This window comes from Bos indicus x Bos taurus, chromosome 19 (assembly GCF_003369695.1).
Source record: "Bos indicus x Bos taurus breed Angus x Brahman F1 hybrid chromosome 19, Bos_hybrid_MaternalHap_v2.0, whole genome shotgun sequence".
Taxonomy (NCBI): domain Eukaryota; kingdom Metazoa; phylum Chordata; class Mammalia; order Artiodactyla; family Bovidae; genus Bos; species Bos indicus x Bos taurus.
The window spans coordinates 24464125-24477143 of NC_040094.1; the positions used below are offsets into that span (position 1 = coordinate 24464125).

Below are 13019 nucleotides of genomic sequence, written 5' to 3' on the forward strand. Positions count from 1 at the left end.
GGACTGTTTCTATTTTTTGGCTGTCATGAACAATGCCGCTAATAAACATCCACATACAAGCCTTCACACAGATGGGTTATTATTTCTCTTGAGTAGATATGGAGGAATATGTCATATGACATATTTACATTTAACTTAAGAACTGGTGTCAATGTAACTATTTTGAGAGGCAGGAAAAGTGTTAGATGAAGAAGTAACTTTGCAGCAACAAAATGCTGGAACAAAATCAGGAGGACAAATAACTTCAAAAGTGATTGACTTTACATTAGGTGGGGATTTATGATCTTTTAAAGACAAGTTTCCATAAAACAGCGGGAGTGGAAGTTTGCTGCATAAATATATGCTAGCAGTAAAAAGTCTCATTAAAATATGTTAAGCCTATTTAACGGGATATTAATGAGGTCTACTCCTAGGCATCAGAGGTAGATATATATTAATTTTGTCAATTGTGGAGGCTGATAAAAGAGAGTTAATCCACGGGCAAGCAACCATGAACACAGTTTTGCTTCACTCAATAGCACAGCAATTGCCTCAATCAATTTTCACATTAAAAAATAAAAAAGAAGGCTAACACTGCCTTTGTATTCCTTCCTTAATGAAAAGCAGTACAAAAGCAGGTTCAACAAGACAAATTATGTAGCAAAAAAATAAATAAATCTATAAAAACTTAATTTTTAATTCTAACAAGAATATCTTATTTTACTCCTTTGAAATCAGTCAAGTGTTTAAAAAAGATGGGCCAACTCCACTTCAGCCTTTGACTGTGTGGATCACAATAAACTGTGGAAAATTCTGAAAGAGATGGGAATACCAGACCACCTGACATGCCTCTTAAGAAACCTGTATGCAGGTCAGGAAGCAATAGTTAGAACTTGACATGGAACAACAGACTGGTTCCAAATCAGGAAAGGAGTACGTCAAGGCTGTATATTGTCACCCTGCTTATTTAACTTATATGCAGAGTACATCATGAGAGATGCTGGGCTTAAAGAAGCACAAGCTGGAATCAAGATTGCCGGGAGAAATATCAATAACCTCAGATATGCATATGACACCACCCTTGAGGCAGAAAGGGAAGAACTAAAGAGCCTCTTGATGAAAATGAAAGAAGAGAGTGAAAAAGTTGGCTTAAAGCTCAACATTCAGAAAACTAAGGTCATGGCATCCGGCCCTGTCACTTCATGGCAAATAGATGGGGAAACAGTGGCTGACTTTATTTTTTTGGGCTCCAACTCACTGCAGATGGTGATTCCAGCCATGAAATTAAAAGACGCTTACTCCTTGGAAGGAAAGTTATGACCAACCTAGACAGCATATTAAAAAGCAGAGACGTTACTTTGCCAACAAAGGTCCGTCTAGTCAAGGCTATGGTTTTTTCAGGAGTCATGTATGGATGTGAGAGTTGGACTATAAAGAAAGCTGAGCGCAGAAGAATTGATGCTTTTGAATTGTAGTGTTGGAGAAGACTCCTGAGAGTCCCTTGGACTGCAAGGAGATCCAACCAGTCCATCCTAAAGGAGATCAGTCCTGGGTGTTCACTGGAAGGACTGATGTTGAAGCTTTGGCCACCTGATGCGAAGAGCTGACTCATCTGAAAAGACCCTGATGCTGGGAAAGATTGAAGGCAGGAGGAGAAGCGGACAACAGAGGATGAGATGGTTGGATGGCATCACCAACTCAATGGACATGAGTTTGGGTAAACTCCAGGAGTTGGTGATGGACAGGGAGCCTTGGTGTGCTGCAGTTCAAGGAGTCGCAAAGAGTCGGACACAACTGAGCAACTGAACTGAACTGAACTCCACTTCCTTCAATGACGTAGTGACGACAGTCAATTTTTACACATGGAAAGAAGTTCACATCAGAGCACCATACTAAAAACATTCAAATAAGTTCACGTTCTTTATTCTACAACAGCAGCCCGATCTATCACTAATCTAGCCCAATCATTGCTAGACACACAAAAGGAATATAAACCCATTCTGATGTCTATGTCCAAGCCTGACAACCTGAAATGCAAAATTTCAGCATTTTTCTATCGAAGCAAGAATAATCTAGATACCTTATAAAATAAACGATGAAAAGTATTCTCTAAGAGCAGTACCTACTGACAGAACCACTAATGTTTCTCAATGTTATTATGCACTGGCATTTTGAATAAAATTGTGAAAATCAGGAACTGCAAACTCAAATATTTACCAGCTACTACTCAAAATGCCAATCCTTGACAAGGTACGTCCTTGTGCCAGAATGTAAATCAACACAGCGAGGAGAGTCACGTACAAAGACATGTCTGCTGAGCCACACGTGAGGCACAGGCCCTCGCCTCGGTGGTCAGCAACAAATAGTTTGTGGTCGAGCAGCCAGGCCAGTGGCTACACTAGTGGCACTAAACCGATGGCACAAACCACCATCTCAAAGGGGATGGTCACCAGGCAGTTCTAGCTAATCATTATCAACTGGGTTTGCCAGCCCACCTTTGCCAAATCTCTAACATTTTCAAATGAAACCCGGAACCTGTATCTTTCTATAAAATTTTTGATTCTTAACATCTACATGGACAATAAATAACTGCAAGTCTCATACAATTCACAGGCTGAAAGGTGGCAATCTCTAGTGTACAAAGTGGAATAACAGAGTTGGGTACTTGGCTACTCTGCACTTTTAAAGTAGTATAATAGTGTTTCACTCTTTTTAAATACTACTTTGCTCAACTGAGTTATATAGACCAGGTCAGAATTTTTTTTTTTTAATTTTTAATTTTTTTAGGTCAGAATTGAGAGGTTGTGATTGCTTCATTCCTTTATTTATTCAACAGATATTATATGTCAGCTATGTACTGGCCATTATGCAAAATACTGGAGATGTTGCAGTACACAAATACAATCTCTCCCTTCATGAAGCTGACAGTCTAGTAGATATTAATTCCCAGAATCATTCAAATATACCTAAAATTGTCACTGTGATGAATACTATAAAAGTATAGGTACACTGTGCTATGAAACATACATATTAAGTGGAACTGCCTTGGGAAGGTCAAAGAAGGCTTCCCTGAGGCCTAAAAGTAGAATGAAAATTTAACAAAGCAAAGAACTGAGAGAAGGGAACGTGGATGGCATTTTAGGGTCCTAAGTAAAGAGAAGAGCAAGTACAAAGATCCTGAGGCAGGACAGAACTTACGGGGCATCCCTGGTACCGAGAGACAGCCACTGTGTCTAACATGCAGAAAGCAACGTAAGCACGCATGGTTTAAAATGAGGCTGGAGAGGAAGAGAGAAGCTGGATTACAGAGGACCTTATAATTATGGTAACCATATAATTTTATCAGTTAATTCAGGACTCTTCTGAAAGTGAAAGACCTATTAATCACATCAGGATAATTATAATCTATGTTAAGGAGTTAGGTCTAGTATGGAATAAAGATGGACCAAGTGGAAGCAAAGATACCAATTAGAGAGCTATTGCCGTAAAAGGCTGGACAATGGCAGCAGTGGTAAAAACAGGGAAAAGTGACAGCAATTTAGACACATTCACGAAAGAAAATTTACAAGATTTGCGGATGGACCGACACGCAAAGTGAGGGAGGGTGTGTTTACAGGTGTCTCCTGGGTTCTGGCTTGCTCAACAGGACAGACAGTACCTTTTGCTGAATCTGGTAACTCTGGCAGAGAACCATTTTTGAGGAAATATATCATATTTGAGAGCTGTGTTTGAGACACCCGAGTGCAGATATTGAGTAAACATGACCTCTAGGTATAGAACTCAGAAAACTGGTCTGCACAAACAAATGAGACCCCAGCACAGGTGACAGTGTCTAAGGAGAAAACACCAAGTGAGAGGAAAAGAGCTTCCCATTAAGTCTAGAAGAGTCCTTTAATGGCTGTATGCACAATTGTTACAGAGGAAGCTACGTCAGCAAACAGAGGGCCGAAGGAGGAAAACCAGGGGAGTGTAACGCGATGCCAATGACACCAAGGGAAGAAGGTGTCCACGAAGGGTAAGAGTGTCAGCAGAGAAAACTGCTTCTCAGAAGTCAACTGAAAACTGAAACTGGATTTAGTAATGTGACACCTTTTCAAGAGCTGCTTTTGGAGTGGTGGAATTTAGAATCTACCATGAAATGTGCAAAAGATTAAGTATGGTATGAAAAAAATAGACTGGAAAAATAGATAATTCTTCAAGAAGGTGAGTTATGCAAGGGAGAGAGGGGGCAGAGTGACAGATCTGATGAAGAGGTTTCTTTATTAATTTTTTAATGGAAGACTTAAACATGTTTAAAAGTCAATGGAAAGTCACACAAGCCACATACTCTGATTTGATTTATAAGAAACATCCAAAATAGGCAAAGTTTTAGAGACAGAAAGCAGACTAGTGGTTTCTAGGGGTTGAGGAGACAGAGTAGTGGGGAATGACTGACTGCTCAATGTGTTACCGGGTTTCTTTTGGGGGTGATGAAAATGTTCTGGAATTAGACAGTGGTGATGTTTGCACAACCTGTGAACCTAGTAAGAACTGAACTGTACACTTTAAAATGAAGACTTTATGATTTGTGAATTATATCTCAATTTTTTTAAAACTCAAAAGGAGTTAGTTGATAAGACTTTAAGTAAAGGAATTTACTGGACTATGTAAGGAATTTACTGGACTATGTAAGGTTCTTGAGATGAGGGAGGGTAGGGAAGCCAAAGTTCACATGGCAAATGTAATTGAATTAGAATATAATAACAGTTATAAAAATAATAACAGGTTGTCAAACAGAAACAAAAGCCAAATGTATGGCCTTTTGTTGAGTTTCCACCAACTCACACCTACCCACAACTAAATTTAAGAATTTTTTTAACTTATCACACCTATGGTCAAATAAGCAATGAGACAGTAATATCATATAAAAACAAAGATTCTGGAGCAGTTGTAAATGACCTTCACTGTTAACCCTTTATTAGCCAAAGAACCAAACTCCTACTTACAAAATAGTAAGAGACTACCTTGATCAATCAAGTTGATCTTTTAAATGCGTATTCCTATTTTAGCTGACAAGCAAATGAAAGGGAAGAAAAACTTAGTCATCCAAACTCTCATTTGCTCTTTTCAAGTACAGTTAAGAGTACTCCAGTTTTTCTAGCTAAGGCCAGTGACTTACCCTAAATTTGGTAAAATGTGGAAAAAAAAAAAAAAAAAAGTCCAAGAATAAGGGAAACAGTTAAATGTAATCAAGTTTTACAGAAAACTTAGGAACAACCTGAAAGTAGTCAACAGAAATGCATCCACACAAGAGAACACTTTTCAGTCATGAAAAGCAGTAAGACTGGGCTGATCCACAGGCTTGTATGAGGAGGGTTCTTTAATGTATTAAACTAACAACAACAAAACCCCAAGTTTGGGAAAAAGCATGTGTGTACATTATAATCACATTCTTGTAAAAATAAAAATAAGACAAAAAGACCCTCTATATGAATACACACAGAAAACAATCTGGAAGGGTGAGAACCACCTCTGGATGTGGACATGCTCATATTTTTGTATTATCTGCATATACGTTACACAACATCACCAGTGTTTTGTAACTATATGGAAAATGCTCAAGTCAAGTGGGGCTTAAAAAAAAAGTCCTTTGGTTATACCTGTATCAAAATCACAGCCACAAAAATTATCATATATTAGTAAGTCAGGGCTCAGAAAGGAAAAAACAAAGTAATTTGATCTCTAGGGTGGAAGAACTTTTTTTGACCTTTTTTCTTTTATGTATGCAACATTACCACTATAAATGTAGGTAAGAAGGATATATTTCCATAATTTCCCCATTAATGTAATGGGAAATGTTTGTATAATATATAAATGTTTGTATAATAATAGTTTTGAAAATATCTTTTTCAAAAAAGGAAAACAGATCCTTGGTTCCAGAGTACCTGTTTTCTGTGAAAATGGGCCAATTCTTTCGGAGACCAAACCAGAGTATTTCCCACACTGACAGCAATCACCAAGAGATAGTTGTACAGCTTGAGCATTAATTACATGGCTTCATGAAACACTTGGAGCAAGAGAAACAGCAGTGTAATTAATATTTTCTTAGTGCCTTCAAACAGAGTTGTTGTTTATATAAACAATTCTCATTATTTAAAAAAATGTACTTACTTTGATGGGATAGAACATATAACTTATTAATAAGGAACTACATCCTAATCACCAAAAAGTATAAGACATCAAGCAAAAGCTAGTCTAATTGAAGAAAATAAACAAAAATCAATGAAGAGCTGATTCTCAGATTTTGTTAGCCACACGAGTGGTTGTTTACTTACTTCTAAGAAAATACAGACACTAATCTGAGGGTTGAAAATCTTTTTGTAGGACAGAAGTGAAGTCATCCGACTTCTCTAGTTAATTATCTAGGTCACTTTAGTACCCTGGGACATTCAAAATTCCTGAACACAGGCAAGATCTCTTTTCATTCTCATTTCTGAGAGCACAGGGAGGCACAGGGACTAAAATTAGCTCTCACGTGGAAATTAGCAATTTATTCCATCAGTCTTTGTTGTTCGCTTAACACATCCAGCTCCATAAAACAAAACAGCCTATTGTCAACAGGCTCATGCCTGGTTTCCCCATGATGACTCTTGCTCTGCTATTGATGAATACAGTATCACCATTATGGATGGAGTTTAGAAAGATACATTCTGTAACCATAGTTAAAGTAACAAGCATTGTAACACTGTATAGGCTGAACCTTATGTAACAACAGAGGCTGAAGCCTCCCAACCTTACTCCAATACTGGTTTCTATTCATTAGGTCTTCACCGAGGTGCTAAAAATGGTACAGTCATAAACTATGACACAGCCCTTCAGTGCTAGGACTTTGGTTTTGAAAACAAATCAGTTAAGTGTCATACTCTGTTCAGACTCAACTGACAGGGCTCAAGTAGACTGCAGATGTTCCTATGGGGCTGGGTACTGTGGAAAAGCACAAACTGAAATCTAATTGCAATGGTCAGATATGATTACAACAAAGCAGTGACAGATGCAGGAAAGAGACAGAGAGAGACAAAGGGAGAGAGATCACACCAGCAATCCGTGATACCTTATCAAGTATACCAGGCTTAATAACAGTAAGAATAAACATCCTTTACTAAGTGTCTCCAGTGTGTTAGGTCACTTTGCGCATGTCATTGCTAACCTTTATGACAAACATCCAAAGTATGCCCTTTTATCCCTCCTTTTTAGATGAGGAAATTCAGTCTCAGTAAAGCTAAGAAAATTATCTAAAACCTCACAGCTGATAATTAGCACTCTCAAGACTGGACCTTAGGATGATTCAGTCAGAAGTGCCCCTCTTTCCACACCACATCCTGATTGCCTTCAGAGAGCACTTCAGGGCTCAACAAATAAACGACACTTCAATCCATCTCAGGTCTAATGTTCTGTCTGGTATTCCTTTTCCATCACTAGCTGGATTTGTATTTTGGCCATTCTTTTTTGTGTATCTTCTTGAGCTAAGTTAAAGTAGGTAACTGTTAGTTGCTCAGTCGTGCCTGACTCTTCGCGACCCCATGGACTGCAGCCCACGAGGCTCCTGTGTCCATGAAATTTTCCAGGCAAGAATACTGGAGTGGGTTGCCATTTCCTTCTCCAGGGGATCTTCCCAACCCAGGGATCGAACCCGGGTCTCCCGTACTGTAGGCAAATTCTTTACCAACTGAGCTACAAGGGAAGCCCGTTAAAGAACATGCTACTGATGCATATAATCATAAATGACTCTTACCTAAATAAGCAGGAAGGGGGATGACGTCCAGAAGGAGGTAGGTCATTTACCCTAAAGAGAAGGACATCTCTTCTACTTCTATCATGTGTGTGTGTAGTCACTCAGTTGTGTCCAGCACTATGTGACCCGTGGACTATAACCCGCCAGGCTCCTCTGTCCATGGAATTCTCCAGGCAAGCATACTGGAGTGGGCTGCCATTCCCTTCTCCAGGGGACATTCCCAAACCAGGGATCAAACCTGGGTTTCTGCATTGCAGGCAGACTCTTTACCATCTGAGCCACCAAATCATAGACCCCTTATGTGCTTATTGCCAACCTAAAATTAGCATAAACTCATACTCTCCCATTGTTAAAATTAAAATAAGAGAAGTTCTCCTCAAGTTTGCTTCATCTTCTTTTCATCCCCTCACAGACAAATTTGCTTCTCCTTGCAAAAACTTTTAAAATTACCTTTGCCTATCACAAAACAACCACTGTGAACACCAGGTTTATGATTTTAAGTCCTTTTCTATGCACAGCATATCTGCAGATACTTTGGTTTCAGTCTGAAACAAAATCATGTTTTATAATCTGCAATACCCATTCCCTGGGCTACGTGGTATTCCACTGTAGGGAACTGCACTGTAAGAATACACAATTTTGGAAATATAAATTATTTCCAATTTTCCTTGTTATAAACAGCTCTGGAATAAACATCTTCAAACATACATTATTTCACTTAAGTATGCTTTTAGAACTGTCAAAGCTGCAATCCTGCCAGCATTTTATCACTATGCCTATTCAACTACATTTTTGCCATTGATGAATAGTATATATTTGATCTTTGCTAATTTGGTCCATTTGTCTTTCTTCTTTTGTAAATTGCCTATTTTTATCCTTAACCTATACATTAAGGTTTTTTCCTTTTTCTTATTGTCGTCTAAGAGTGTTTCACCTTAAGGGAGCTAATTCTTTGCTATACGCTGTAAATACTTAAGACTGTATGTGTTGTCACTTTTACCGTTTCTTGATATGTAAAAGTTTTTATTTCTTAGGCAGTTGAATCCATAAAATTTCTTTTATGAATTCTATCCTTGGAGTTTACTTAGAAAGACTATTCCTATACCCAAAATTCAACAGTTCACCTATATATTTTTTCCTAGCATTTAAATAAAATAAATATACTAAAATCATTAAACCATCAGGAATTTAGTTTGCATAATACATAGGAAAGGGAATCTAATGCACTTTGCCCACAGCTGTTCCAACTGCATCTATTAAAAATCCATTACTAAAATAAATAAATAAAAATCCATTACTTAAAAAAAAAAAAAAGTTTCTGTCTAGTTCCACCCTTAACAACCTGAAATGCTCTTATTCTACATTATAGTCTTTACATGGTGGGGTGGTATCTTACTTAGGAGTCAGGTTCTAAGTAACCCTGTAAAGTGAAAATCCAAAATAACACTGTGACATCTCTTTAATCATTCATAGCACTGTAATGTTCACATTATGAGGAAGACACAGGAGTCAAGACTGATTAAGAATAGAAGATTCACCCTGTCCACTCTACACTCCCTCTGGGAGGTTCAGTACTGAGTAGAGTGCAGGCTGGACTCACTCCATTGAATGTACACATGCTGTTTAGACATGAACGCCACTTTTTGCCAGACAATGGGGGCCCATTCCTGTGGTAATACTTTGCTAATGTTTTAATTCCTTGAACTTCACAGTATATTAAATACCCATCTGGGAGAGTTTATACTCCTTCACCTTTCCATCATCCATTTAGAATATTTGCTTTGACCATCTTTTCTTTGAATAAAAGACATGTCATGTCATTTTCTTTCACAAAAACCTCAGGAGGATTCTGATTTGGGGAAGAAGTGACATATTAACTGTATTGAGCTCTCCCATCCAAAAATATACCATGTCCCTAGATTTACTGTCTCCCCTAGACACCTGAGAGCAATTCTGTTGCTTTATGCACACAGTCTTAATGTATTTCTTTGCCGAGTATCTGCCTATTCCTCTTTGTTACTGTGTACAGGATCTTTTATTGTAATTATATTTTCCAACTAGTATCTGGAAAGCTATCAATTTTCCTTTATTTATTTATATACGTTTAAAACATATGTATATATGTATATTTTATTCAGTAATCATTTGAAAAATTTTAGGCGATTCTCAAATGTTTCTTCAGGTAGACAATAATCAAGCCATCTGTAAAACTGCAATTCTTTTTCTTTCTAATCTTTGAACTCAATAAATAAGAGAAGCAGAAGACTGAGTTAGAGAGTTCCAACTCAGTCACTTCTAGTGTTAGAAGCTTGTGCAAGCTATTTAAAAACAATATGTGTTCATGTTTGCAGATTAAAAAGTTCAAAATATATCATTAAATCAAACCCATTGATTATCTTATTTAGGCTCTCTATCAGTAGTTCTTAACCTTTTCTGGGTCAGCTACTCTTTTAAAAGTGAAGTTCTAAATTATAGGTTAAAGATTTAAGTCCTTCATGGACAGAGGAGCCTGGTGGGCTACAGTTCATGGGGTCGCAAAGATTTGGACACGACTTAGCAACTAAACAACAATTCCAAGAAAAAGAGCACATATAAAAAGTATTTTTGCCTAATTGTCTTTGAAGCATTCACTGATCCTCTGAAAATCCCTAGGCCATTGTTGTTTATTTCTATCTACTTGGTTCGAACTACAAAGAAAAATGTCTCTGAACTATATCAAACACTTAAGTCTTCTGAAAGTTATTCCTCTCAGAAGACAAAAGACAAACGTGTTTTCTTTTTTTAATAAATTGAGCCTTTTTGTCTTCTATTTTACTTTTCTTTAATTTGGAGGGAAGCCTCATTTCTAGCATGATTTTGCCCATCCCTTTATTTTTTATTGGCAATTTTAAGTTTTGAGCATGGTATCTATAAATGGCATATAGTTAAGATTTTAAAGAATTATTCTCATGCATTCAGCAAACATTTATTGAATGTCTACTACTTGTCAGACACCAATACCATTCAGATATGTTGTGATAACAGATTTTGTGGTCTGCTCTGAGTGATTTTTTAAAAAATATAAATCTTAAAGCCATCTTAAAAATCTAACCATTTTAAAAATCTTCCTCTGGTTCCTTAAAGTCTGAGCAATCACGTTCATTCTTATTTGCATGCTATGAAAGGCTCTTTGTGACCTGTTCTTTGTCTTCCTTTTGGTCTCATCTCCCAGTATTCCCTAAGCTGTTATCCTATACCCACTTTAGCCCCATCTAATGCAGCTCTGCAAATGTACCAGGCCTTTCACAAAATTCTGTTCTCTGTACTTGGAACTCTTCCGCCCTTCTATTCAGCCATCAGAATTCAGTTCAAAGACCAAGGCCTTCACTAATACCACCTCCAAATCACCATGGGTCCTTCTCTTCAGACTTCCGTTTTCAATTGTCTACCCAATACCCCACCTTGGATACTGCATAGACTTTTCAGATTCGATGTGCCCCCAAATGAAAATATATCATCTCCCCTAAACCAGCTCATTCTGCCTTGTTCCTTACTGCAGTAAACAGCACTATCACCTAATCTCTTGCTAAATTGAGGTCACTTGGCTCATTCTTAATTTCTACCATGTCCTGCTAATCCTATTCATCAATTTCTCTCAAATTCATCCAGTGATCTATATCCCTCCTCCCTCTACCGAGTTAGGCCATCAATATATCTAATGTGGATTACTGAAACCAGTCCCTACTTACTCACTTATACTTCCAGTCTTAATTCCCCCTGCAATCCATCTTCTACAGTGCTCCTAGATTACATCTATCTAAACAATTCTGGTCCATCCTAAAGGAGATCAGTCCTGGGTGTTCATTGGAAGGACTGATGTTGAAGCTGAAACTCCAATACTTTGACTACCTGATGTGAAAAGCTGACTTATTTGAAAAGACCCTGATGCTGGGAAAGATTGAGAGTAGGAGGAGAAGGGGACGACAGAGGATCAGGTGGTTGGATGGCATCACCGACACAATGGACATGGGTCTGGGTGGACTCTGGGAGTTGGTGATGGACAGGGAGGCCTGGCGTGCTGTGGTTGATGGGGTCACAAAGAGTAGGACACGACTGAGTGACTGAACTGAACTGAAACAATTCTGAATGCTACTGACTTGCTTTAAAACTTAAGTAGATAAGGATGGGGATGGGTAATTCTGAAGACACAAGAACTCACCGCACATGAGCCTAAGATAAATCCCAAACTCACGGCCTTATACAGCAGTGCAAGCATCGCCCTCTCAGCCTCACCTCTGGTCATGTGTCCACCACACCTCAGCAGCTTTTCCAGTCCCCCACAACTCTGTGCTCTTCACACGTGCCACTCCCTCTGCCTGTAACACTCTTCTTTCTACCTGGCTCATTCTTCAGAACACAACTAAGACCACTTTTCTGTTTCAAATTATTCTCTAAATCCCAAGGTTGGGGTCAGGTTTCCCTTCTGTGTGATTCCACTGCGTGCTCCACAGGCTCGGCCACACTGAAGGCTAACTGCTTCTTTGTCCACTTCCTCCACTAGTGTGTCAACTCCAAACATGGCCATGACCAGGTCTTTCTTGTTTACTGCAGCTTTCCCAGAACATGGCACAAAATAGTTAAAAAAAAATCAACAGATATTTAATAATTAAGCACATAATAAAAAAAAAAAGCAAAAGAAAAAAAATTAAGTACAAAAATAAGTATAGAGAAGAAACAAAGAATAACAAAACTGTATTTGTTCTAAAGCTACTAGGATAAACAAACCTCCACAGACATAATTATGAAATAAAGGTTTAAGAACAATGGTAGAGGTGATCTAAACACAGAGAAACACCAACTCAGTATTTTCAGAGTGATCTCGGAAATAAGGTGCCAAAGTTGAATCTTTAGAACTCTTATTTAAATATATTTTTAATTTCCAGTTTGAAGTTTGTTTTCTAAGATGCTTAATATAGTAACATGGTAAGTAATATAAGCATTCATACATGGAGCTGTGCTCAACTTTCACTGAGTGAAATAGACAATAAAGCTTGGAAATCATAGTTCTAGGATATTTGACTTAACCTTGTATATTGGTGGGAGGGTGGTGTCACAGATCTCTCTGAGAAACTGGTGAAAACCAAGGATTATATCCCAGAAAAATAATATAAATACATATATATGTATTATATATATATATAAAGTTTTAGGATTTGTAGGATACCTTAGCCCCAGTTAAGTCCTGCCCTGGGGCCTCCACTCCTACAAGTCCGCCAGGAGGAAGGCTGAG

The 13019-nt window shown here is 38.0% G+C and overlaps 1 protein-coding gene across 2 annotated transcripts in view; it reads right to left on the bottom strand.

The window, feature by feature from the left end:
* Positions 1-13019, bottom strand: part of METTL16 (methyltransferase like 16) — a 69399-nt gene that overhangs the window by 49586 nt on the left and 6794 nt on the right. The gene's annotated exons all lie outside the window — the stretch shown is intronic.